General features: G+C 40.5%; 1 pseudogene; it reads left to right on the forward strand.

Moving 5' to 3' along the window:
- Positions 1-26,671, forward strand: LOC116559954 (annotated as a pseudogene).
- Positions 26,672-26,995: the final 324 nt, after the last annotated feature.

Below are 26,995 nucleotides of genomic sequence, written 5' to 3' on the forward strand. Positions count from 1 at the left end.
ATGGCTGCAGCTTGGAGAGGGGCTAGTGGGCGTCTCTGCGTTATCCAGCCTCTGACTCCAGGGCCGGCCGGAGGACAGTCACGCAGGCTTCATCTCAGGTTCGTTTATGTCTTACTACTCTGTGATGTACCACACTTTTCTTCTACTTTCTACTTTGAGGCTTGAATTTCCAGGATTTGATAAGAAAGACTGAAAACCATAAGCAAGACTGAAAAGAGCCAAGGCTTTGACTAGACCTCAGACAGGAACGCTAAGCTCCTGTTTCTTGTTTGCAATGTTGGGAAAATACTTGTTACAGACTGAATTGCGTGCCCCCAGAATTCATGTATTGACTTAACCTGTAGTGTGACTGTATTTGGAAACAGGGCCTCTAAGAAGGTAACGGCTAAGTGAGGTCATGTAAGGTGGGGCCCTGATCTGATAGAACTGGTGTCCTTCCTTCTAAGAAGAGGAAGAGATACTAGAGATCTTTTTGTCTGTGCACACACAGAGGAAGGGCCATGCAAAGACGCAGTGAGAAGGCGGCCGTCTGCAAGCTAGGAAGGGAGGTTTTACCCGAAACAGAATTTTCTGGCGTGTTGACCTTAGAATTCCTGCCTCCAGAACTGTGAGAAAAACAAAAAAGCCCTCCAGTCTGTGGTACGTGGTGACAGTGGCCTGGGCACACTAGTACAATACCTATTTTGTGGATTTATGGCGAGAACTAAACATAAGGTGAGGACCTAACTGTAATTCACACATGTTGGCTTAGCCCCCTTTCCTCCTGTCATGTGATTTGTGGGGTGTTCAGGGTCTTTTGCCACCAGACAGCGTCCTTGTGACCACGTGACGGTGTGGAAAATTCGCTCAGTAGAAGCATTCTTTTGGAGCCAGGTGTTGCCTCTCTGGGTTGCAAGTAGCAGAGCCTTCGCAGATTAGTGTAAACAAAAAGGGGGGATTTTCTGAAAGGATGTTATGATCAATTAGGGTTCCTGGTTTCACACAGTGTACATGAATTGGCTGGTTTTGGCCAAAAAGGGATTTCTGAAAGGATATAGGATGGGGTAGAGGATTGGCAGGAAGGATGGAGGATCAGATTTGGGTCTCCCAGCTGGGAAAAGGGCCAAACATCACACCTGAGAATGGGGCCTGAGGACTGCGAGGCCACGGGGCTGGGCGCTGGCTGCTGCTGCTCGCTCCTCTGACCCCGTGAACGCTGGCCTGCGCCCACACTGCGGGACTGGACTCTTCTCTGACGAAGTCCTCCACACCGATGTCCCTTGTGGTCCCTGTGGTTCCAGAGCTCTGCTGTCTTCTTGGCTGAGCCTCAATGACGAGCACTGAGAGTGGGAGGCAACCCTGCCTCCTGTCAAGATTCATAAGGTGGGGAACTTCCCCAGACAATTAAAAAGCAGGCTCAAAATGCCAGATGGCCAAAAAGAATACCAAGTTCCCCCACAGATGCAGGGAACTCTTAGAGAGCCCCCAAATGGGAAGCGCAGCTCCTCTCACAGGAGGACAAAGAATTGGAACTCCGACGGCCGGTTACTCTGCCTCCCTCTGTCTCCGTCTCTGTGTCTCTGTCTTTCTCTCTCGCCTGTGTTTTCCAGCTCCACTCGCTAAAGGTAAGGCCCACCTCTGTCCTGAGCAGTAGGCATTAGTTGTCTTTGTTAGAACATCTTTTTCCCCTCTGTCCGGTTTTGGTCTGAGTGGATGAACTCCATCCTCAGCCCTCGGGATGGGCCGTGGGACCCAGTCCCCAGCCAGTCAGCACACGGTATTCCCTTGGCTGCAGGAGTGAGTAAGCAACCTAAAATAGCCTGGAAACGTTTTCCCTTCTTTTTTATTGAACTCTAGCTTACCTGTTGCGAAGTGCACAAAGTGTACAGCTCAATTAATTTTACGTAAAATCCGTTGTAATCACATGTGGAATCACCACTGAGATTGAGATCCTGACCATTTCCATCAGCCCAGCACCCTCCCCTGCAGTTCTTCTCTGTAATACTCCACTCAGAGACAATCACCATTCCGACTTCTGTTACCAGCAATGGAAATTTTACCCTTTTTTTTTGAAGTCTATATGAATGGAATAATAGGTAATCTTTCGTCTTTCTCTTATTGACTTGCAGCAATCCTTTATTCTGGATTTGAGTCCTTTGCTAAATACATAGATTGCAAATACGTTTTCTCAGCCCAGTCTGTATTTTGACTCTCTTAAGGATGTCTTTTTAGGAATATCAGTCCGATTTGTTGGCCTTTTCTATGATTAATGATTTTCATTTGTTCTATGTAGAAAATCTTTGCTCACTCTTAGATCATGCGCAAGTTAATGACTTTGAGGAACGAAGAAGTAAAATGTTTTTGTTGCATTTGAGATTGTGAGGCAGTGAGGCTGAGCCAGAATCGGAGACCGAGAGCAGAAAGACTGCGGGGTGGCCTTGAGGTGGGGTGCTGTCGCGAGGTGAGTCTGAGCTTCACAGGAGCTGTCTGTTCACTATAATTGTGGCTGAAATCAGAGGCAGGCCAAGCGGATGAGACCTGGGGCAGTTGACCTCAGAAGAGATTTGTTTAACTATTTCCCTTTTTTTTTTTTTTTTTTTTAAGATATAATCTCACCCTGTCACTCAGGCTGGAGTGCAATGGCATAATCTCAGCTCACTGCAACCTCCGCCTCCTGGATTCAAATGATTCTCCTGCCTCAGCCTCCTGAGCAGCTGGGATTACAGGCGTGTGCCACCATGCCTGGCTAACTTTTTGTATCTTTAGTAGAGATGGGGTTTTATCATGTTGGCCAGGCTGGTCTCGAATTCCTGACCTCATGATCCACCTGCCTCGGTGTAAGTGCCGGGATTATAGGCCTGAGCCACCATGCCCGGCTAACTATTTCCTTTTTAAACATTTTTTAATTTTTATTTTTTGAGAGAGTCTCAGTCTGTTGTCCAGGCTGGAAGACAGTGGTACCATCTTGGCTCACTGCAACCTCTGCCTCCTGGGTTCAAGCAATTCTCATGCTTCAGCGTCCTGAGTGGCTGGGATTGCAGGTGTGTGCCATGACACCCAGCTAATTGTTGGTATTTTAAGTAGAGATGGAGGTGTGTCATGTTGGCCAGGCTTGTCTCAGACTCCTGGCCTCAAATGATCCACCCACCTCAGCCTCCCAAAGTTCAGGGAATACAGGAGTGAGCCGCTGCACGCAGCCTATTTCTGATCACATATTTTATTGAGTTCTTATTCTGCAGGATGACATCCTTGTGGAATTTATATTCTAGAGGATTTTAGAGATTATTTTAAAATACTTTCTTTTTATAGTCCAGATCAGGAAACCAAGGGGAAGACATGACAAGTAATTTGCTTGTCATCACAGAGCTAGCGTAGAAGTACAGCTAAACCACAACCACAGCTGAAACCTAGGTCGCCTGGACTGAACCTTCCCCCAGGCCCTACCCCTGACGCAAGTCCAGCAAAGAAAGACCTGAGTGGTGATGACTGATGGTCGCTCTGCCTCAGGCTAAAGGTAGAAATCTATCTCAGGTGGGCGGAGATTTTCCTTTCTTCCTTTGACCTTGGGCAAAGTGATATGCCCTGCTCTGCAGCAACAGAGACTTCAGGAAGCCCACACACGTCAAGTGGCCGAAGCAGGCCAGTGTCAGCAGAGGGGGAAATTAGAGGGACTTCCCCCAAGTCCTTCCTGTCAAGGAAAGAAGCATGAGAGACCTTCATGAGGGTGAAAACAACAGTAGGGACTAGTCCAGACTGGGTACGTGTCTTGCTGGTGGGGCTGCTGCCCCTTGGGTTTTACCCCAGGACACTGGGTTCTGTCCTGTCATGGTGGTCAGTGCTAGAAAGTTGGGGTTCAAAGCTGTGCTCACAGCTTCAAGCAAGTCCTAGACCAAGGTTCAGTCCAGCGAGCACCAGGGTCCTCTCGTTGGCAGCAGGTAGGAAGTGATGGACGCTGGCTGACAACCTGGAGGCCAGCGACAAGGCGGGACCACTTTTGACTCCCTCATTTCCCAAATCTGATACCACATCAGCCCCACGTGGGCTCACTTAGACATGCTCACCACTGTTAAGGTACCACTGGGGGCTTCCCACTGACTGAATCCCTTTAAACAAACATCTTTCAAATGTTCCCTCCCATTATAGAGGAAGGCAGTAATAAGATGGTAGTAAAATAAGTCTTGATACCCATTTTCAACTTTTATGTGAAAGGAAGAAATGGGAAGTTGATAAGTGAGCGTATGGAGAGCCAGTGAGTGAGTGTGTATATATATATATATTTTACTTTTCTGGGCCCCAGTAACCTTCTCCCTTGAATTCCTGCTGAATGGCAAATTTAGAGCTGCTTTGTAGGTTAGTCTGGTGATTCGCTCTTGTTTCCTGGGTGTCAGACATACAGCTGTGACAAGCTGTCATCATCTGGTGTTTATGATGGATTGTGGATTTCTTAAGACTGAGGCCTATGTCTTTTTTTTTTTTTTTTAATTGAGGCAGTGTCCCACTCTGTCACTCAGGCTGGAGTACAGTGGTGCAATCATGGCTCACTGTAGCCTCAACTTCCAAGGCTCAAGTGATCCTCCTGCCTCATTTTTTGATTTTTTTTGTAGAGATGAGGTCTCGCTATGTTGCCCAGGCTGGTCTCGAACTCCTGGGCTCAAGCAATCCACCCACCCTGGCCTTCCAAAGTGCTGGGATTACAGGCATGAGTCACTGCACCTGTTTTTAAATTTATTTTTTAAAATTTACGTTTACATTTTATTGAACTGTAATATGTATACAGAAAAGAGTGCAAACCCCGAGTGCATGGAGGGTGTACATGTACATAAAGGACACACCCCCTGCACCCAGAGCCTAGATCAGGAAGCATGGAGAGTGGCAGGAACTCCTCAGGGCTTACTTCCAGCCCACTCCCCCTCATCTGCCTACCAGCGTAACCAGCGTCCGCACTTCTCACACTGTAGATTAGCTTTGCGTGTGGGAGTCATATTGGTATGCTAGAGATAATACTTGATTTTTAAAGAAATCTTATGAATTGCTAAAAGCAAATTGTCCTTCAGGGAGTACACAATAGTTCAGTTATAAATTCTGTAGTCTTGGGCCTTACCTCAAAAAGTCGGTTGACTTCCAATTTAATTTTTTCTTCTTACTTTGAAATAATTTCAGTCTTAAAGAAAACTGGCAAGAATAGTATAATGACTTTGTTTCCCTCAACTGTTGGAGAGAAAATTATTGGCACGATGCCACATCGCTTTAATATTGGAGTGTATCATTCCTGCACCCAAGGACATTCTTCTATATAACAATAATACAACTACCCAAATCAGAAAAGTCTTAATAACATGAATACATTACTAACATCGAACCTGTAGATGCCATTCAAGTTTCCCCAGCTGTTGCAATGAATGTGATTATCGCAGACGTCCAGGATTGAGCTCTGCATTTGGTTGTTGTGCCTCTTTAATCCTTTTCAGAGTGGGGGAGTTCTCAGGCTCCCCTTCATTCTGTGACCTTCACACTTTATTCGATTACCGTTATTTTGTGGAATGCTCCTTAATTTGAGTTTGTCTCATATTTCCTCAGAATTAGAATCAGGTAATGCTTTTCGTTTTTGGTAGGAATAGCACAGAAGTGATGCTGTGCGTGGTCTTCTCTTTGCATCCTGTAGGTGGTGCACAATTTCAATTTGTCTTATGGATGTTGATGTTCACTTTGATCACTTAATTAAGAGATGTCTGCCAGTCCTCCTTACTGTAAAATTATTATTATTTTTTATAATTAGTAAGTATTTTATGGAAGGTACTTTGAGACTATTTAAATATCCCATTCTGGCTGGGCACAATGGCTCATCCCTGTAATCCCACCTCTTTCTGAGGCCGAGGAGGGTGGATCATTTGAGGCCAGGAGTTTAAGACCAACCTGGGCAACATGGTGAACCCCCCCATCTCAACTAAAAATACAAAATTTAGCTGGGTGTAGTGGCGCATGCCCATAGTCCCAGCTATTCAGGAGGCTGAGTGGAAGAATCACCCGGGCATGAGAAGTTGAGGCTGCAGTGATTCAGCCACTGCACTTCAGCCTAGGTGACAGGAGTGAGACCCTGTCTCAAAAAAAATTATCCCATTTTGCATTAAATTCACCCATTAGTTTTAGCATCCACTGATATTTCTTGTCTGAGATGATATTATTATGGTGGTTGCCAAGTAGTGATTTTTAATTTAATTATCAGTTATGCATTTAATTAGTTGGCATTCTAAGGAAAAAGTTTCTTCCTTATTAATCAATCAATTATTTGTATTAGTATGGACACTCAGTGGTAGCTGTAGTCAGGTCGGTGTTGATGAGTGGTAGTCTATGTTGCTGAGTCTTTGCATAACCTCTATGCCTGCCACCATGGCCACCTTGTTTATGAGCCCATTGGGTGATGACAGGGATGGCTGGGGAAAGAGGCTGACTGGTATCCACAGAACAGGTCACCCTATCCATTTAATTATTAAAATACTACTCTGCTCTGGTCACCCTCTGGTGAACATTCACATGGGACACAAATATGTTCACGTTTTTTTGTCCATACAGAGAAGTCTGTTCATAGACTGCTTCTTTAAACATCTTTGTCATCAGTTTTCTAATGTGGTTTTTCAAGTCACTGACCTTTCAGGTAAACCATTGGCCATAGCTCATGAACAGATGCATACTTCTATGTCTGGCCATTTCTCCTCCTAAGCAAAGTGGACAGTGAGTTGCATTGCTTGAAGTTCCAAAACTGGGGAAATAACCACAGAATGGATTCAAGGACCCACTGAAATAGTTCAGGGCCCACTATGAGATGAATGTGAGCTAAACTCTTCTGATCACCTGACTTTCATAATCTGCCACTCTGGTTGGAGGGCCACAGTGACATTTTGGGTCTTCTGGAATTAGTGCCAGTTCAGAGCCAGGGTCTAGTAGTCCTGAAAAGGCCTGATTATTTCCTTTTCCCCAATGTAGAGTTACTCTGATAAAAGGTCATAGGTCCCTTTGGATAAGGCAGGGAGGTGTATTAAGTCAACTTTTAAGTAGTGAATACGATCCTTCTTCAAGGGGACCTGACCTCCCCTCCAATCAAAGGATTGCAAATGATCCTGTCTGGAAATTGATTGAGGGGCTTTGGCTCTCTGTTTTTATGATATAAATTAGATTTTGTTCACTTACCTGAGAACTTTTCTGCTTCTCTAAATCAAGTAAGAATTTACTAGGTTTACTACCTATTTTACTTCTAGAAACACTGTGACCAGCCAGCCATTGCCATAGGTTTATGAGTCACACTATTCAGCATGCGGCTGTGACTCTGCTGTCCATGATGGCAATCACGTCCACCTTGTCTTTGGCAGTTAAGTGTTGCTGCTTGGCCTCTGCCACCCAGGATCCAATTCCTCTCATTGCATATAGTTTTCAACTCAGTGGCTGCACTTTCCACTGTGAGGTGTGGCCTACAGAGAAGAGCAATCACAAGGTTCTTCAGGGATGCTAGGGGTCCTCTCACAAATTTATTTCTCACAATACTGCTGAAAGGTCTATCTTCTGGACCCTCTCCATATGAATGAGCAGGCCTTAGATGACAAATCCACTCTAAGATTTCAATTTCCCTAAACCCTTGAATCTCTTCCTCTACATTAAACCAATGCAGGTGTGATATAGAAATTAATTCACTGTGGGCCAAACTGTGGTCCATGTTTCAGCCGATCAACCAACAAAAATGTAGAGCCCTTCCTGACTCCTTGAACTCAACATTTAATGCAGAATTTATGCTTAGTGAGCCCATATCAATAAACTTGATTGGATTAAACTTTATGTTCCTGCCACCATTTCCCCAAACCTTATTTTTTTGTATTGAGGCAGGGTGTTACTCTGTTGTCCAGGCTGGAGTGCAGTGGCATGAACATAGCTCACTGCAGCCTTGACATCCTAGGCTCTGATGACTCTCCCGCCTCAGCCTCCCGAGTAGCTGGGACCACAGATGGGCGTCATCATACTGGCTAATTTTTAAAATGTTTTCATAGAGACAGGGTCTCACTTTGTTGCCCAGCCTGGTCTCACATTCCTGGGATCAAGTGATCCTTCTGCTGGGATTACAGGTGTTAGCCACTGTGCTTGCTCCAAACCTTTAATTCGCATTTCCACTCTGTTCCCTGGATTTTTGACTGTACACATGAGAAAACTCATGTAGTTGTTTTGGAGTATAGCACACCTCGTCTTGGGTCACACTTTGTACGTCACCTTTCAGGGCCTGCTGGGACAAATCTAGTTATAAGTGTAGAAGCAAAGAGAGGTGGTAAAGGTAGGTCCTGAGGTGAATCAGCAGTCTTCACGGCAGTTGCCTGGGATGGGGGCATGACAACTTCCTAGGATATTCAGGGTTAATCCCTTTGGATGGGGTGGAGAGGCCACTCCCACTGGGGTGGGTAAGTGCTACCACTGGTTGTTGGGAGGCCACTTGTACCGCAGGTGGGAAGGCTGTTCTGCTGTGGGGTGGGGGAGCCTCTTCTACTGGCAAAGAAAACTACCAGAAGGAACTCAATGTTCCCAGCATCATCCAAGTTTTCTCACATGTCCCCATCCCAATTTATAGGATCTTATACTTTCCAAGTTTGTGTCCTCACTTTAACAGTAGGCACCCTGTGAGCCTAGGAGTTTAACTTTTGTATTTCAGCCAGTTGCAAGATGAGATTCTGGTTTTGATTTTCAGCAATCTTAGCTCTTTGGCTATAGGAAATAATGGCTTTCTTCAGGGCATACATAGAAGCCTTTAGGTCATTTCTGCAGTGCTCAAGCTGAGAGTTCGAATTCCTGAATTCATCCTTTTCTTATACCATTTTGTCCAGCAGCACTGGGCATAATCAGCCAACCTTATTATACTCACCAGTTTTCCCAAATTTTCAATATATATATGTATGTAAGATATGCAGTCACCAAGCTTTTTGATTCTTATAAATGGTTGACTAGGCGTATCCAGTGCAGATATTTGTGTGTCTCTATTGCCAGAGTATGCCATAAATTATCAGTGCTCTCTTTACTACTGAAAATAGTCATTAGTATCTTCAAATCTAATTAAATTAGGGAGCCAATTCCAGAAACCCTGGAACCAATTCAGAAAATTCATCTGTAGCATTTTGTTTCCTTAGAACCAATCTCGGAAACAAAGTCTATATTAGGGTTCTCCAGAGAAACAGAATCAATCAATCAATCTATCTATCCATCCTCTATCTATCTATCTATCTATAAAATATTTATTGGGAAGAATTGCCTCACATGATTGCGGAGGGTGAGTAGACCCATGATCTGCTGTCTACAAGCTACAGACCTAGGACAAAGGCTGGAGGTGGCAAAGGACCTTGAAAGGGATAAGTTCAGAGGCCAGGAAAGCCAGTGGTGTAGCAGAGTCCGCCATCTGAAGAGGACCTGAGAAGCAGAGGAAATAATAGTGTAAGTCCTAGACCCAGGAGAAAATGGATGTTCTAGCTCAAGCAGTCAGGCAGAAGGGGTAAATTCTCCCTTTTTCAATTTTTTGTTTCATTCATGCCCTCAACAGATTGGACGATGCCAATCCTCATTGGGGAAGACAATCTGTTTTACTTAGTCCACAGGTTCAAATGCTAATCTCATCTGTAAATACCCTCACAGGCATACCCAGAAATAATGTTTAGCCAAATATCTGGGCACCCTGTATCAGGTCAAGCAGACACATAAAATTAACAATCACAAAAATTATCTGGAAATATAAAGTAAGAATAGCATGAGGCCAGCTTGATTAGCAAGACCCTTGACAACAGGCGCTTAGAACATGAAACAATCATTTCAGCATTAAAGTCCTACAATCTTCAAGTCAGGGTCAAGTCTTAACATTTCACTAAATTCATGGACATAATTTTAAGAGTCATGTTAGTTTTTCTTTTCTTTCTTTCTTTTTCTTTTTTTTAAAGATGGGGTTTTGCTATGTTTCCAGGCTGGCCTTGAACTCCTGGGCTTACGGGATCCTACCATCTCAGTCTCTTGAGTAGATAGGACTACAGGCATGCACCAATATGCCTGGATTGAGATTTCTTGCTTGTAATATCAAAAGACAAAAAGTTACACACCGTGGGGAAAAAGCATATGCTTCTTGCTGAAATAATTCAGGTATAAATGGCTAAAATAATTGAAAGAAAATGGCATGAAATCCAAATTTTTTTTCTTTGTCAGGAAATAATATTGGAAAATATTGCTAAATGTCAAATGAAGAAACAATAATCATGGCAAGTTTTGCAGTGTGGAACGCTTATTGCAGAAGTTCAGTGGAAGTACGGATGTTTCTCACATGTCTCAGCTAATAGCACGTTGTAGATTTTGTGTCAGTAGTGGAACACAGGAAGAACTGCATTTGAAAGTGAATCACTAAAGGAAGGATATACAGATAGTCTCCATTGTAAATGATTTACTTAAAATCATCATTCTATGAGAAAACTGTCTAATCTATAGCATTTTTATCTTCTTTGAATGAATTCTAAGAAATGCTGCTCTTGCCGTCTCATCTATTATACTGTAGAACTTTACACCACAGTGTAGCAGAATCTCAAGGTGCCATCTGCGAGTTCTCAGGAACACATAGTTGAACTTGTGTGCTTAGTTAAGGAGTTTGGATCTTACCATGGGTGTGCATGGATCAGATTTGTGATTTGGATGATCATAGGCTGGAAGTGGCAAAGGGGCCGAAAGCAGCAAGTTCAGAGGCAAGGAGACAGTTGGGAGGCAAGGCAGAGGAGCTGGGCAGATGATGGGTTCCTGAACTAGAATGTGGCAGATAACAAAGTGCTTTGCGTGAGGGTGAGAAAATGTCAGGAATGACTCCCAGGTTTCTGGCAGTCAGCTGGGAAGCAAGGACATTTGAAGTAGATTTTTGGGAATACACATAGAAGGCAGGATGAGCGTTCAGGAGAATTTTTGTCTTGCAGCTCCTTTTCTGTATTTTGCTCCCACATTCAGGCGCCCTCTTCCACACATTTTAGGAGCTTGTTGCCCTCATCCATGTCTCTGGCTATTCAGCCTTTCTACTCCTACCCAAGCCTAGACATCGGCCCCTGTCTCCAGCCTTGATTCCCTCAGTGCTCCTATCTGTCATATCCTTTTGTTCTCCACCCTACCAACCAAACATTCATTCCCTTTAGGCTCTGGGTTAGGAAAATAAAATGGTCTGGAGACAGAAAATTCCCAAATGTGTGGTCTTAAGCTTCCATTTCAACCATTTTATTTGGAGTAAACACCCTTTCTTTAAGGTGTTTTAATGGCAATTCATCAATACTTTATATATTGTAGGAAAATTGGAAATTTTCCTACAATATATAAAGCTGGAAATTGTAGGTGGTATGGCTGTAAATTTTTTTTTTTTTTTTTTGAGATGGAGTTTCGCTCTTGTTGCCCAGGCTGGAGTGCAATGGCGCGATCTCGGCCTCCTGGGTTCAGGCAATTCTCCTGCCTCAGCCTCCTGAGTAGCTGGGATTACAGGCACGCGCCACCATGCCCAGCTAATTTTTTGTATTTTTAGTAGAGACGGGGTTTCACCATGTTGACCAGGATGGTCTCGATCTCTTGACCTCGTGATCTACCCGCCTCGGCCTCCCAAAGTGCTACGATTACAGGCATGAGCCACTGTGCCCGGCTGGCTGTAATTTTTAAATATTACACTAAGTATGAGGCTTTTCCTTCTAACTTTGCTAACCTGTTTTCTACCCAAATTGCCTGATTTAGTGATTGTAGATGGTCTTTTCTCATATTGTTTGTCTAATGTGAAGAAAGTCTGACATTTTGCCTCCTAAAATGCCATAGAATAAGTTTCTTGAGAAAGACATATATTCTCCTCAAAGGACTTATCTAAATGTTTTGTCCTCATTTCTTGATACATATGTGCTCAATGAGTAGCAATGAATAAATGAATAGATCCTTGCAACTTAAGCTGATAGTAATACAAATAGTAGTTACCAGTTGGTGAATGCCAGGCAGCCTACTATAATTTACATCTTTTATTTCTAATCCTAAATATAATGATGTAATATGGAGAGCTGTCTGGGGATAGGAATAGGGCTCTACAATCATTTTTTCCCATTTCACTTCCTGGGTTTCTTGCTTCACACTGACTCTAGTAAAACTTGGTTTGGTTGTGCAAGAAGAGTACTATGTTTATTCATATTTATTCAAATTTGGAAATATTTTTATGTAAAACATTTAATACTTAAACTAATTCTGTGAGATAGGCATTAACCCGTACTTAATAGAGGAGGAAATTGGGACCCACAGGATTAACAAGTTAGACATAGAGCTTCTAGTAGAGCCCAGGCCTTTAGACTCCGAGGCGACATTGGGTTAGAACTCCATTTTCACCTGACTCCCATAAGCCTTTGCTCAGACTGGCGTATTCTAGAGTGGTATTATGGGTTTCAGCAATTAGCATTAGCTCCTGGTTTGTAGCCAATATTCCCCAAAGACTTGGGGGTATTTTTCAGATAAATGTTTGCAGGTTCATTTGAGTAAACTTTGGGAATTTAAAGGTCATGATGATTGAGCATTCTGGCTCACATAAAATATTTGTTTACAAGGTCCTGCTTTTTATTTTAATGATAAAATCATCACCCTAAAACCTCTCAATTTTGTCCTTGAAGGCTCCATGGTCTACAAGCCAGAGTCAGAGATCTCTGAGTGTCAGGCCGCTGATTGCTACATATATTTCTTGATAATTGCTAGTTATCCACACCTCCATTTAGAGGTTCGTTTAGACCGTCCAGCTGGCAGAAAGCAGGGTTAGATTGATTTAGAGTGAGGAGCAATCAGAAATGTAGGAAGAGGGAGATAAAACTAACTGTCTCAGGTGGTGGGAGGAGAGGAAGATGATTTATTAGCTCAAGTCCAAGTATGAACAAGGTCACAGTGGATTCAGTGTCAGTTGAAGTCCTGTTAAGGAATTTAAGGGGGATGGGAACTAGTCTTGAGAATATAGGGCTGAGCCAATTTTGGAAAAACTTTTTTTTTTTTCGCTTTGTAAGGAAGATAGACTATGCTAATGGGAAAGCCATATCTATGATGAGTTTGTATATGTTCATTTGGAAATAATGAGAGAGAGAGCTAATCTAGTATTATGTGTGTGTATGAGAGAGAGAGAGAGAGAGAGAGAGAGAGAGAGAAAATTTGAAGCTTGAGATGGGATGCATAGGAACAGGGAGAGGGAGAAAGAGGGGACCATAAAGTGGGGTGCTGCATAGGGAAAGGACCAGAGCAAGAATGCACTGATGCCATGATTGTCTGAAGGCTGAGAATAGAAATGTTGAATATAGATTTTTAACATGTCTGCTTTAGTTATGCACACTTTATTAAGCAAGAGGAATACATGACCAGTGTCATAATTTATAGATTTTCATAAAAGAAGAATGTTGAAGGCTGGGTGTGGTGGCTTACACACTTTGGGAGGCTGAGACAAGCGAATTACCTGAGGTTAAGAGTTCGAGAACAGCCTGGTCAAGATGGTGAAACCCTGTCTCTACTATAAATAAAAAAAATTATGTGGGAGTGGTGGCAGACACCTGTAATCCCAGCTACTCAGGAGGCTGAGGCAGGAGAATCGCTTGAACCTGGGAGGTGGAGGTTGCAGTGAACTGAGATTGCACCACTGCACTCCAACCTGGGCAACAACAGTGAAACAAACAAACAAAAAAAGAATGTTGAAATTAAGTTGCTAATAATACAATTGATAAGGTATTCTGTCTCTCCACTTGGTTACAAAGTTGAGGAAATACAGTGATTTAGGGGTGAGAAGAGAAAATCTTTGGAGAATAAATTTGGTTTTGTCTTAGGTGACCTACGCTTGAACAACAGAATAATGAGTACTTCCATTTCATGCAATTTGGTGGACTAGATTATCCATCCCCCTCATCCAGGGCAAAACACCTAGAAATGCCAGACAATGTACAACAAGCATTCTTTTCAATGCATAGTTGAATTTATAAGAAAGAAAGAAAAAATCCCATGGCCAAAACTTGAGGGTAAAATGAAAACTTGGAAAGATTGTAGGTCTCAAATGCTTGGAGTTTAATGGTTTCACAAGGCCTTAGGTTCAATGGAAATGAAATTGAGATGTCAATGCATAGAGAACTACAAAGGCAGCAACAATGGTGAACAGGGAGAACTAGAAAATGACTGCTTTTGGCTGGACACTAACCTGAAGAAAAGTGTTTATTAATGAATGAATACTAGTACTATACTAGTACTATCGTATAACTATAGGTATATAGTTTCCCTCTTCAGAGGCAACCACTGTTTCCAGTTTCCTGTGTGTTACGTGCATATATAATTATGTGCATTACATATTTTTTCTTTTTGCAAATGGTAGTGTATTATGTACACTAACTGAGAATTTTAAAATAGGAAAAACTAAAGTTATAATTTCATTACACTTTCCAACTCTTCCTTTTGGTGTATACTCTTGAAAACATGCTGCATGTTTTTCATTCCAGATATTACTGAGGCATTTGGAACACTCACATTTCTTTAGATATCTATCAGCCAATGGCAGGGTAAGAAAAATCAATATCATGTCTATGACTGCCAGAAAATTTCATTTTTAACTTTTCTTAACATTGCTTTATCTTTGAGCTAATAGAATAGTTCTAAATATATTAAATAGTTAAATAATTCTCTTCTCTTTCAAAGTTTGAAATCCATTCTCATTATCTCTTTTTTTTTCTTTCTTCTTACTCCTTTGAGACCCTCCACAAATGAGATCCCCCATTTTTGCCATCTATATATGAGAGTTGCAGTGAAAGCCCTCCATATACACATATACAAAAACATACAAATAAGCCTGACTTTATAATATAGCATGGATCAGAACAGAAACATATAACAGTTGCCTTAGAGAATGAAGATCTTCCAGTCCAACATAACCCAAAAAGATGTATTAGTTTATCCAAAGAAATAATTGCTTTTTAACTATTTCTGGTGTACTCTTCTTTATTCATAAACTTTCTTACTTACTGATTTTAACTTTCTAACTTGCTGATTCTCTTTTTAGCTGCATCTAATCTGCTATATAACTCTTCCTTTGAGTTTCTAATGTCAATGACTACTATATTGTTCTTGAAGTTCTATTTGATTCTTTTTTCAAATCTACCTAGCCTCTTCTATTTGTAGAGTTTTGTTTCTCTTATATTTTTTATTCCTTCATTGATATATTTATTCATTTTGAACATAGCTATTTTAAAGACTTGAATAATCCCAATATCTGAAATTCCTAGCAATTAATTCTGTGGATGTTTTGTAGCGCCTGGATTAAGGGTAAGTCCTTTCAGAGAGATTTTGCATTTGCTTCTACCAAATATCCAGAGGTTTACATGTATGATAATTTCCCATTTTGGATGTTATTAGAGCATGTGGACAATACAAATATGAATCTCAAAACCATGTGAGACTAGTAGGGGATAGTTAGGAATGGGCGAAAGACTTATTTCTCACTGTATGTCAGTAGTTGCAAAACTTTTTAGTTTCAGGGCTCCTTCACTCTTAAGAGTTACTAAAGAGCCCCAAGAAGTTTTGTTTATGTGAGCAAAATTCCTATCAATATTTACTGTATTGGAAATTATCACAGAAATCTAAAAAATATGTATTTACTGAGTCATTTAAAAATAGCAATAATAAACTCATTATTTGTTAACATTTTACATGAAAAATAACTATATTTTGTAAAACAAGTACTAGTGAAAAGAGTGGCATTGTTTAACATTTTTTTTTTTTTGAGATGGAGTCTTACCCTGTCACCCAGACTGGAGTGCAATGGCACGATTTTGGCTCACTGCAACCTCCGCCTCCCAGGTTCAAGCGATTCTCCTGCCTCAGCCTTCCAAGTAGCTGGGATTACAGGAGCGCTTCACCATGTCTGGCTAATTTGTTTTATCTTTAGTAGAGACGGGGTTTCACTATGTTGATCAGGCTGGTCTGGAACTCTGACCTCATGATCTGCCCACCTTGGCCTCCCAAAGTGCTGGGATTACAGGCCTGAGCCACCATGCCTGGCCGGTTTGACATTTTTATAACTCTCTTTAGTGTCTGGATTAGGATAGACAGTTGGATCCTCAAACTTGCTGCCACATTCAGTCCATTGTGATATCACACATCATGGTGCCTCTGAAGAACACCATGTGCACTTTTGAATTAGAGTGGAAAAGGCAAATAGCATCTTAGCCTTATTATGGACATAGTTCCATCTTGTGGGTCCATGGAAAGGGTCTTGGGAACCCTGCGAGGGCCCTGTACTATACTTTCAGAACTGTTACTGTATAAAATCTGTTTGAATTCTATACCTTGTGCTCGGGCCACTATGTCAAAATACATGCAAAGTACATAGACACAAACATACATGGTTATGCATCTATAAATGGACACATGTAAAGGTGCTCTCTTCTAGGTTTTTGGAAGGCAAAAAAAAAAAAAAAGCAATTGGGGGTTGGTATGGAACAAGTATACCTCAGTTTTGATGTCAGTAATACTGTCTCCAGCTTTAGAAAGGGAAACAAATGTATAGCTAATTATTATATCTAGCATTTATTAAGCACTTACTATATGCCAGGCAGTGTGTCAAGAATTCTACATATTTTCTCTTGTTTAATCCTTTTCTGAATCAGTGTGAAAGGTACTTTTATTTTCTTCACTTTACAAAAGAGAAAATAGACTTAAAGAAGTTCAGTAATGTGTCCAATATTATGCAACCATTAGAATCTCAGAATGGCTAACTCTGGAGCACATCACTCTCAAAAGCTAGACTCTGATCATTTTCTAATCCATCCTTCACTTTCATTCAACTCTGAAAATCATTTTTTAAGTATGAGAATAAGATCTTTTATGGCTTTAAAATATGCCTAGTAATATAAAATAGGTTTCTTTTCTTGATATATGAATAAAGTTAATGGTTAATGAACAAATTTTTTGCCATAAAACTAAATTTTTAAAAATTCAATAAAAAATTTAAAAATATCTTCTCAGCTCTAGAAACCTGGTATTTTAGTCCTAAGGGGTAATTTCAGGCTAGTTAGGACTCTGAACATACAGCTGACTGAGGCACTTGAAAACACAACAATGATCTCAGTTAACATGATCAGTTTCAGGAATGCATCTTTTAACTCAACCTGTCTTTCACAAACATGAGAGTATTCCCCCTGTCTTAGTCCACCTGTGCTTCTGTAACGAAACCTATGACTGGATAGCTTATAAATAATAGAAATTTGGTAGCTTGAATGCTGTGTCCTCACATGGGGGACAGGCTGGCCATTCCCTCCAGCCCTTTTATAAGGTATTAGTCCCATCCAAGATGGTAGAGCCCTCGTTGCCTAATCACCTCCTAAATGTTCCACCTTTTAACACTTGCATTGGAGATTCAGTTTCAACATGAATTTTGAAGGGAACGAAAACATGTAAGTCACAGCATTTCATTGCTGGTTCTCCAAAATTCATGGCCATCTTACATACAAAATACCTTCATTCCATCCCAATAGCTCAAATGTCTTAACTCATTCCAGTACCAACACAAAAGTCTAAAGTCCAGAGTCTTATCTAAGTATCATCAATATCAAACATGGCTGAGAATCAAAGGTGTGTTTCATTCTGAGGCAAATTTCTTTCCAGTTGTAAACCTGTGAAATCAAACAAGTTATGTGTTTCCAAAATACAAGTAGGACAGACATTTCCATTCCCAAGGAAAGAAATAGGAGAGAAGGGAAGAGTAATAGGTCCCAAATAAGTTTGTCCCAATAAGACAAACATTAAATCTTGAGGCTTGAGAATAATCATTGACTCCATATCCTGCCTTCTGGACACACTGGGGTGGGGGTTGGGCTCCCAAGGCTTCAGGAGCTCCATCCCATAACTTCACAGGTGCAGCCCACACAGCTGCTCTCAGGGTTTGGAGTTAGATGCCTGCAGCTCTCTCAGGCTGATGTTGCAATGCTGATAGCTCTATGGGTCTCAGGGGCAGGCCTGATCCCACGAAGCATTGCCTCAGTGGGGGCTCTCTGCAGTGGCCCCAACCCCATGGATCTCTGGACATTGACCTAATGGGACTCTGCTGTGGCCCCACTCCCATGACTCGTCTAGGCATGGCCTTAATAAGGGCTCTCTGCAGTGGCTCTGACCCCACAACTCTACTGGGCATTGCCTTGATGGGGGATTGCTGTGGGAGCCACTCTCTGCCTGGGCCTGAGGCTTTCTGACTCATCCTTTTAAATCTCGGTGGAGGTAGCTGTGCCTCCACAGCTCTTGCCCTCTGTGCACTTTTAGAGTTGACACACACAGACACTGCCAGCGTTTACCTATTCCTCAAGAAGAGCAACCCCAAGGCATATAATCGTCAGATTCACCAGGGTTGAAATGAAGGAAAAAATGCTAAGGGCAGCAGAGAGAAAGGTTGGTCACCCACAAAGGGAAGCCTATCAGACTCACAGCAGATCTCTTGGCAGAAACCTTACAAGCCAGAAGAGAGTGGGGGCCAATATTCAACATCCTTAAAGAAAAGAACTTTCAAACCAGAATCACATATCCACCCAAACTAAGCTTCATATATGAAGGAGAAATAAAATCCTTTATGGACAAGCAATCACTGAGAGATTTCGTCACTACCAGAACTGCTGTACAAGAGCTTCTGAAGAAAACACTAAATATGGAAAGGTACAGCCAGTACCAACCACTGTTAAAATGTACCAAATGGTAAAGATCAATGATGCAGTGAAGAAACTGCATCAACTAACAGGCAAAACAACCAGCCAGTAACAAAATGGTAGGCTCAAATTCATATATAACAATATTAACCCTAAATGTAAATGGCCTAAATGCCCCAATCAAAAGACACAGATTGGCAAATTGGATAAAAAGTAAAAACCCGTCGGTGTGCTATATCCAGGAAACCAATGTCATCTCATGCCAGTTAGAATGGCAATCATTAAAAAATCTGGAGACAACAGATGCTGGAGGGGATGTGGAGAAAAAGAAACACTTTTTACACTGTTGGTGGGAGTGTAAATTAGTTCAACCATTATGTCTCCCCCTTTTAAATGCAATTATCACCAGAGTAGGGATATTTGCTAATGTTTACACTGATGGAGCAGTTCCTCACACCCGTTAGCATGTAATAAATATTTATTCAGTGAATGAATGAATGTACTGAAAGCCAGTTATGTGTAAGCAGTGCCAAATGCATCAACTCGTTTCTTCTCACTTTGACTTATATTAAGTAGCTAGTATCCCCACTCCTACTAGAAAATGGGGGGTAAAGAGCTTGATGATAATGGTCATGATGATGATAGCAACATAAGTTGTCATTTGCAATCTTTCTGCTATGCGCCAGTTGATTTAATATCACCTCATTAAATGCTTAAATTAGTCCTGAGTGGTAGGCATTTTGATCCTCATTTTAAACAATTGGAAACTCAGTTCTTCACGGGCAGATAACTTGCTTATGACGACATACCTGGGAAGTGACTGAATGAGGACTTGAATTTCTGACCCTGTGGTCCCGGTCCCTGGTTTTCTCTACAAGTTGCCTCTTTGAAGCGTCTGTTTTAACACTGTTAATCTGAAAATAAATTGATCTACAGCACGATTAAATTGCTTAATTCCATGTGGAAATTTGAGATTTTCCTATTCAGAGCATTGTTCCGTTCTTCCTGAAAATAACTGGTTTAATGTTCAAACAGTTATTCCAAAAACCACACTGTCTCTTAACAGAATTTGAAAAGGAAATGAGGTCATCTTCACCATTGTGAATGAATGAAGCCCAAGCTATACAAACCAAAGACAGACAAATCAGGTTTTTCGTTTTTGCTCTCCTTTTTGTTTGTTAAGTATGAAAATGTAAAACTTTAAAAATGTTAATGAATCTGGGTTTAAATGATACCTCACTGAAGAAGCTACTCAGGAAACTTGGTGGGTCTCCTACCTCTACTCAATAAACATTACTGATGTAAAGTCCTATTTCTCTGTACTGAACAATGCACCTTTATTTAAGTAGATAGAGTTTTTTAGCCTCAGCACTCTCTTGCTACTTTGGGCAGAGAATTCTTTATTGTGTCAGGGGGTGTAAGACGTTTAGCAACACTGTAAGATGTTTAGTTACGTCCTTGGCTTCTCCTCACTAGCAGCTAAATAGGTCCCCCCACTCCTGACCTCCTGCACCTAGTAATTGGAATGACAAGATTTCATCCCCCAACCTATGTTAGGGGTAACTAAGATGAAAGCATGAAACAGTGTCACACAGGGATCCCAAGCAGCGTACCAGAGCTCAAGTTTGTATTTTAAAAAGGTAATTGCCTCTGAAAAGATGCAGAATCTGCAGTTGCTCACTTCTTGGTTTGGAGCCACTTTTTTTTTCTTTTATGAAAACAGTAAATCTCTTAGAATGGTGCCCCACACATATTAAGGCCTTGATAAATACTAGCTATTACAATCACGAAGGAGTGGTGCATGGTGGCCCTGAAGGTAGGTGATACGGTAGATATGACATACTCCAGGCGGGCAGGGAAAGGTCCACCTCAGGAGATGCTGATCACTGTGGGATGTAAAAAAGAACAAGAATCAGTCATGTATTTGAAGAGGAACACTGTAGGTTAAAAGGCCTAGCCCCAGCTGCACACTGGAATCACCTGGGGGAGACTTTTCAATATGCATGCCTGGGGTCCCAGGGATTCTGATTTAGTAGGCTTGAGGCCCAGGCATGAGTGTTCATAAAACATCCCTAGAAGGTTCTGTTGGATAACCAGTGTTGAGAACCACCAGTGTAGGAAAGCTGTCATTGGGGGAGGAGTGCACGTAGGAGAAACAGAAAGCCAGAGGGACCGAGCACAGAGAGGGTTGGCTTCCGTTGTCTGAGATGCTGAAGAGACAGGTGGAGGTCAACGAGGCAGAACCTCATCGGCCACATTAGGGTTTTGTTTCATTGGGGAATTGTTGGACAGTTCTGATGATCCTTTTCCCCGAGTCTCCTCCAAAGCAGGGTCTTATGTTGAGACGCAGATTTTCCATGAAGTTAAAGAAGCTTGAACTTCAGAGTCCTTCATGGCATGAGCTCCTTGGAGGGACACTGGCAGTGAGTTCACATGATCTTATGTTTTTGCAAAATGTGCAAAAAGATATTTTTGCCCGATAAGACCCGTGACTCTTAACACTACGTCTCCTCTGTCAAAAGTCCTTTCTGTTGGTGGGGTTGGAAGTGGGAATTTTTGGGAGGTTAAGTTGAGGATTCATTTAATTTAGGTTTAGTGGGAGGTGTTTATGTATTTTACTGTCATTTCCATGTGTACCGAATTATTACTGCATGTTCTTGCATAGGAATCATTTCTAGAAAATGGAATCCTCTGTGCTGATTCATCTGGCACTGTAACACAAAGAGCTAGGTTCAGAGGCCGTACTGTCAGATGAATGTGTGCTATGGTAAAATATACAAATGTTGATCCATGGAAGGGAACCAGTCAGAAGCTAGTCTGTGGAGTGAGTCCTTGCAGTTGTGAGAGTGTGGAATTGTAGCAAAGGGCTTAGTTCTCTGAATGATTCAGGTCTCAGAAATGCCCACTGTTAACATTATCCTAACATGAAGGGAAGTGTGATGGAGAAGTCAGTATGGAAAGACACAGTGTTGTTAAACGTTTGTGGTAAAATTATCTTACTTTTCCAAATTGGATACATGGATAATCATGTGTACTCATGTTAGGGTCCCTCCCAGGGGCTTAGAAGTAGCCTATGTAGACCGAGGGCCCACAATACAGAGATCTTGAAAATGGCAATTCTCTTATGTTGGGAATTTGTTAGGCAGCCTATGTAGTTACACTGCGTCATATCATTTTCAAAGAAAATTGTGTAAAATCAAATTGATGAGAATTCTTGTGTTTATAGGACTATATGTATTTTAATGTTTAAGTTTTAATTTTTGTGGGTACATAGTGTGTACGTTTGTGGGTTGCATGAGATATTTTGATACAGGCACACAGTGCATAGTAATCACATCTCGGTAAATAGGGTATCTATGACCTCAAGCATTCATCCTTTTTGTTTCAAAAAATTCAATTATACTCCTTTGGTTATTTTAGACTGAACAATTAAATTATTTTTTTTACTGTATTTACCCTGTGGTGCTATCAAATACTAGGTCTTATTTGTTTTTTCTAACTATTTTTTTGTAATTAGCCATCCCCCTTTCTCCTTCAACCTCTGCCCCCTGGGCTTCCCTCCCCAGCCTCTGGTAACCATCCTTCCACTCTATCTCCATGAATTCAATTATTTTAATTTTTAGCTCCCACAGATAAGTGAGAACATGCAATGTTTGTCCTTCTGTGCCCGGCTTATTTCACTTCCATCTGTGTTGTTGCAAATGACAGGATTTCATTCCTTTTTTATGGCCGAATGGTACTCCATTGTGGATATGTATTAACACCACATCTTTATCCATTCATCTATTGATAGACATTAGGTGGCTTCTAAATCTTGGCTATTGTGAATGGTGCTGCAACAAACATGGGGGTGCGGATATCTCTTTTATATACTCATTTCATTTCTTTTGGGTGTATACTAGGAGTTGCATTGCTGGATTATATTGTAGCTCTATTTTCAGTATTTTGAGGAAACTCTAAACTGTCTTCCAGGTTTTATTAAATTACATTCCCACCAACAGTGTATGAGGATTCTCTTTTCTTCACATCCTTGCCAGCATTTGTTATTGCCTGTATAAGATATAAGTCATAAGCAGTATTACAAATAAGGCGTCTATATATATGTAAACTTGCATATCTTATGCATACCAATATGCTATGCAAGATCTTAGTGTATTTGATGAATCTTGTCCTGACAAAGTTTGGTGGTTCCATATGAGACATCATGCAATCATACCGCAAAACATTTATTTAACCCAAAACCTAGTTATATCATTAATAGAAAGAGGTAAATTTCATCAGAAATAATGATCAACTCTTAGCATGTTTGATGATTAAATTAATTAATTAATTAGTCAAACATAACTGGAAAATAATTTAAATTTCTTGCTGATTTGACACAAAATACAAACAAAAAATAATTTAAAACTCACAAAATGCTGCTGCAATGAAGACACTTATGACAGATCAGTTAATGAATGATCTTAGTGAATGATGGTTTAAGATTACTCACTCTACAAGAAACTTGAAGTGCCCTGAAATTTTACAGTTCACGTATGAAAGACACTTGATAGAATTTCCCCTCATTACAGGACAATGATCGTAAACATTTTGCATGTCATTACCAATAATGAATTTTGAAGCAAAAAAAAAAAAAGCTTTTGAGGAAGTCAATAATAAAAAAAACATATTTCCATATATTTTGCTAGAGGAAACACTAAATAATGTTTCTTCTGCAGAAAATGATATTACAAAATTCTTGTTCAAGAGCATCCAGCCAAAAAATGTTAAGCCACAGCAGAGCCATATTTTCTGCTCTGAAAATAACAACTTTTATTAAAGTTGTTATTTTTCTGGATTATGTCGTTGTTGTGTTTGTCAGCTTGTGTTGTTTTCTTTTTTGCCAAGTCACTTCTCACCTGAGAATGAGGCATTCTACTTTCTTTTTTTCTGAGACAGCATCTCACTGTGTTTTCCAGGCTGGAGTGCAGTGGCACCATCATAGCTCACTACGGCCTCAATTCCTGGGCTCAGCCTCCTGAGTTGCTGGGGTTAGAGGCATGAGCCGCTGTGCCCTGCTTGTTAGCTTTCTTAAACTTATTATTATTTTTTTGTAATTTCTTTTTCTAAATATTGAGTCTTATACTTGATTTTATATTCATAATTTTACATTTTTTTCCTTAAAATTATGTAATTAAAATCACAACTTATATAAACTTGACTCCCGCCCTGCCTGATATGACATTTAGATCCCCTTGAACAGTTAGTGGTATAATAGTGATGTGATGTTCCCATTTCCCTCTATTTGTTGTAAAGTGGGAGAGACCGAAGAATACTGAACACTTTTTTTTGCACTTTAAAGCAATATAATTAGTCTAATTGTAATGCAATCCTGATTGAACAACAAAATACATGCAACAGAGTTTCAACTCTCTTAAGTATTTTTGTTGATTTTTTAAAAATTACAAAGGTAGTGCAAACTATTAAAACATCCAAATAATACAGAAGTAACATAGCGAAAATACCACCCAGTTCCCCAGAGGAAACCATTGCTTATTATTTGGTGTGAGTTTTTTCACCACACTTTTTCTATGCATATACAAATTTATATCTGTGAATATGTATGTGTGTATCTATATACATATATCCCAACATACATGTACATATGTCTAAAGTTAAAAAATAAACTTATAACAAAAACAAAAGGATAAAATACAATTTTTTAATCTTTTTATTTCTTTGAACAATATGTTATAAACCCTATTCCACATCAATACATATATATATATATATTCTTCTTGAAAAATGCAAAATATAGATCTAGTATAATTAAGTGAATCCCCTGTAGACATTTAGAATATTTTTATTCTTATTATAAACCATGCTAAGCTGAAATCCTTAAAAATATCTTTGTACACATTTATGAGTGTTTCTGGAGATCAGAGTCCTAGGAATTAAATTTCTGGATCAAAGGTTTGGGGCTTAAAAATTTCTGCTATTTATTACCAAATTGTCCTTCAAAAAATGGTTGGCTTTCACATGGTCACAAAATTTATGATTAAGGCCAGATTGAGTTATATGGTTGTCCCCAACAGAATTAGAAAGTGGCATGGGTGTGTGGCAGGGGTTTCTAAACCCAGCACTAGCACTTTTCCCCCTTTCCATGAGGGTTTCAGCTTAGAGTACCCCCTGGTGGGCAGCTTCTGAGTTGTGAAGGAGAGTACGAGAACTCAGATCTTCTCAGACCTGCAGAGGCTCCCTGGGTGGCGTTGGTCAATGTTGCTTCTGGTTCTCAGTTCTTGAGTATCTTAGCCGAATCATCAAGGCCTCAAGGAAGTAAGGTTCACCACTCTTCATCTTATCAGATGTAGTATATCCATCTGATAAGCCTTTCCTTAATAGTGATCTATGACACTCCCCAAATAAGCCTACACTTACCTATCCAGAAAGCAATAGCAGAGCTGTATTTTCTGCTCTTAAGAATCTTCAAGGTAAGATTTGATGCTTAGAACTTGAGGATTCAGGTGGAAGAAAGTGTGAAAACCTTGTCCAGAGAAACAACTCAATCCAAGAAAGTACTGAATGAAGAGATACAGGAAAGGGAGAATTCAAAGAATGAGGCATCAAAGCACAATCAAGAACTGACATCTCAGTTTTTAGCTGCAGAAAATAAACGTAATCTTTTAGAAAAACAATGGGAATACATGTGAAATATGATAAAGCATGTAGAAATGGAGAGGACATGTGTCTTAGAGAGACAGGTTTCCCTAGAAAGAAAACGACAACACGATCAAAGACATGTTTGGAACCAACATGAAAAACTGGATCTTCTTGAATAGGAGTATAACAAAGTTACCCTTGCAGAAAAAAAAAAATGCAAGAGTTGGAAGCAAAACTCTTTGAAGAAGAACACGAAAGGAAACACATGCAAACTAAGGCAGCTGAGTTACAGAATGGTCTAGAAACAAATAGGCTTACCTTTAAAGGTAAGGCAAGTCCACATGCTCCCAGTGCAAGAATAATTTAAAAAAAAGTCAAAACCACCAGAAAAATTAAGTTCTAGGAACGATTTTGGTGCACCAGTACATTATAGATTATGTCTGAGTGATACGCCATTTGTAGCTGAAGTCCACAAGTCCTGGCCATGCTGTGGCAGCCAACATTCAGCTTGTCTTGCATTGCTCCTAATGAAGCAACACAGTAAAGCTTTGTGCAATTATCAGTCAGTAGTGTTCCTTTGGCAAAGCAAGTATCTTCACGAGGTGTTAAGAGGAAGAAGTCAGCAAAGCCTCCCACCTCTGACAGCACTAATAATGAGTTGTGAGAAGTCTTACAGAATTACAGGATGGATTTGGACATAGGAGGTTTGATCACCAGCAGCTTGCAAAACTTATGTAGGAGCTGCCAACTGTTGAACTGAAAGACGACTTAGAGTGTGAATTGGAGGCCTTAGTGGGAAGGATGGAGGCAAAAGCCAACCAAATATCTCAAGTTTGAAAATACCAAGCCTAGCCAGAGAAACGGAAGGTAGAGAAGCAGAAGAAAGAATTAAAAGCTACCAAAAAGACTCTGGATGAAGACGGAAACAGCAACAGCCATTCTTCTGGACCACAAATAAGAAGGTATACGGTATGAATGCAATATGAACTGTACGCACAACTGTCATCATGTTGATGTGAATCATAATTTCAACTAGATGAAACCGTGTTTGCCACTGAGGTCAATACAGCACTTTTTTAAACAAGAAAACACCGAAACTTTCCTTAACAGCCAGTTAACAAAGGCTTTCTTTGTTATAAACTCAAAATTGCATTTCCAAATAGGACACGAATGTATTGATGATGAGAAAAAAACTAGCATTTGGGTATTTAACTTATCTGCCATTCTCATACTTACACAGAAATTAAGCCCAAGATGCCTGAATTTCCTCATGGCATGTGATAAAATACTCCAAGAGTGCTAATGGACATGTTAGCCACCTGTCAGAGGAATTCCTTTGTATGGCCCTCTTAGAATTGATTGAGATTAAGTTCTAGGATTGTATCCAGACATTCAGCATGAATTGTCATGGCTCCCTAGGCACTAGGCATGTCAAACTTTTCTATAGTTAGAGCTTTTAATTTATGATCCTTAAATAGATTTTGGAGTATTTATGAATCTCCTGAAATTATATGTAAACTTTTGCTTTTGGGGACAGCTTTCTGATAAGTAGGTTTGTAGCTTGACCATATTCACAACAGTGAGTCCACAGACCCAAGGAAAGTGAGAATCAGTGCTCTGGTGACATGGTAAATATATGTCTCAACCATCCTTTCAACAATTAAACTTTTGTTATCTCCTTG

Source organism: Sapajus apella, unplaced genomic scaffold (genome assembly GCF_009761245.1).
Source record: "Sapajus apella isolate SASKATOON/1434 unplaced genomic scaffold, GSC_monkey_1.0 scaffold25, whole genome shotgun sequence".
Classification (NCBI taxonomy): domain Eukaryota; kingdom Metazoa; phylum Chordata; class Mammalia; order Primates; family Cebidae; genus Sapajus; species Sapajus apella.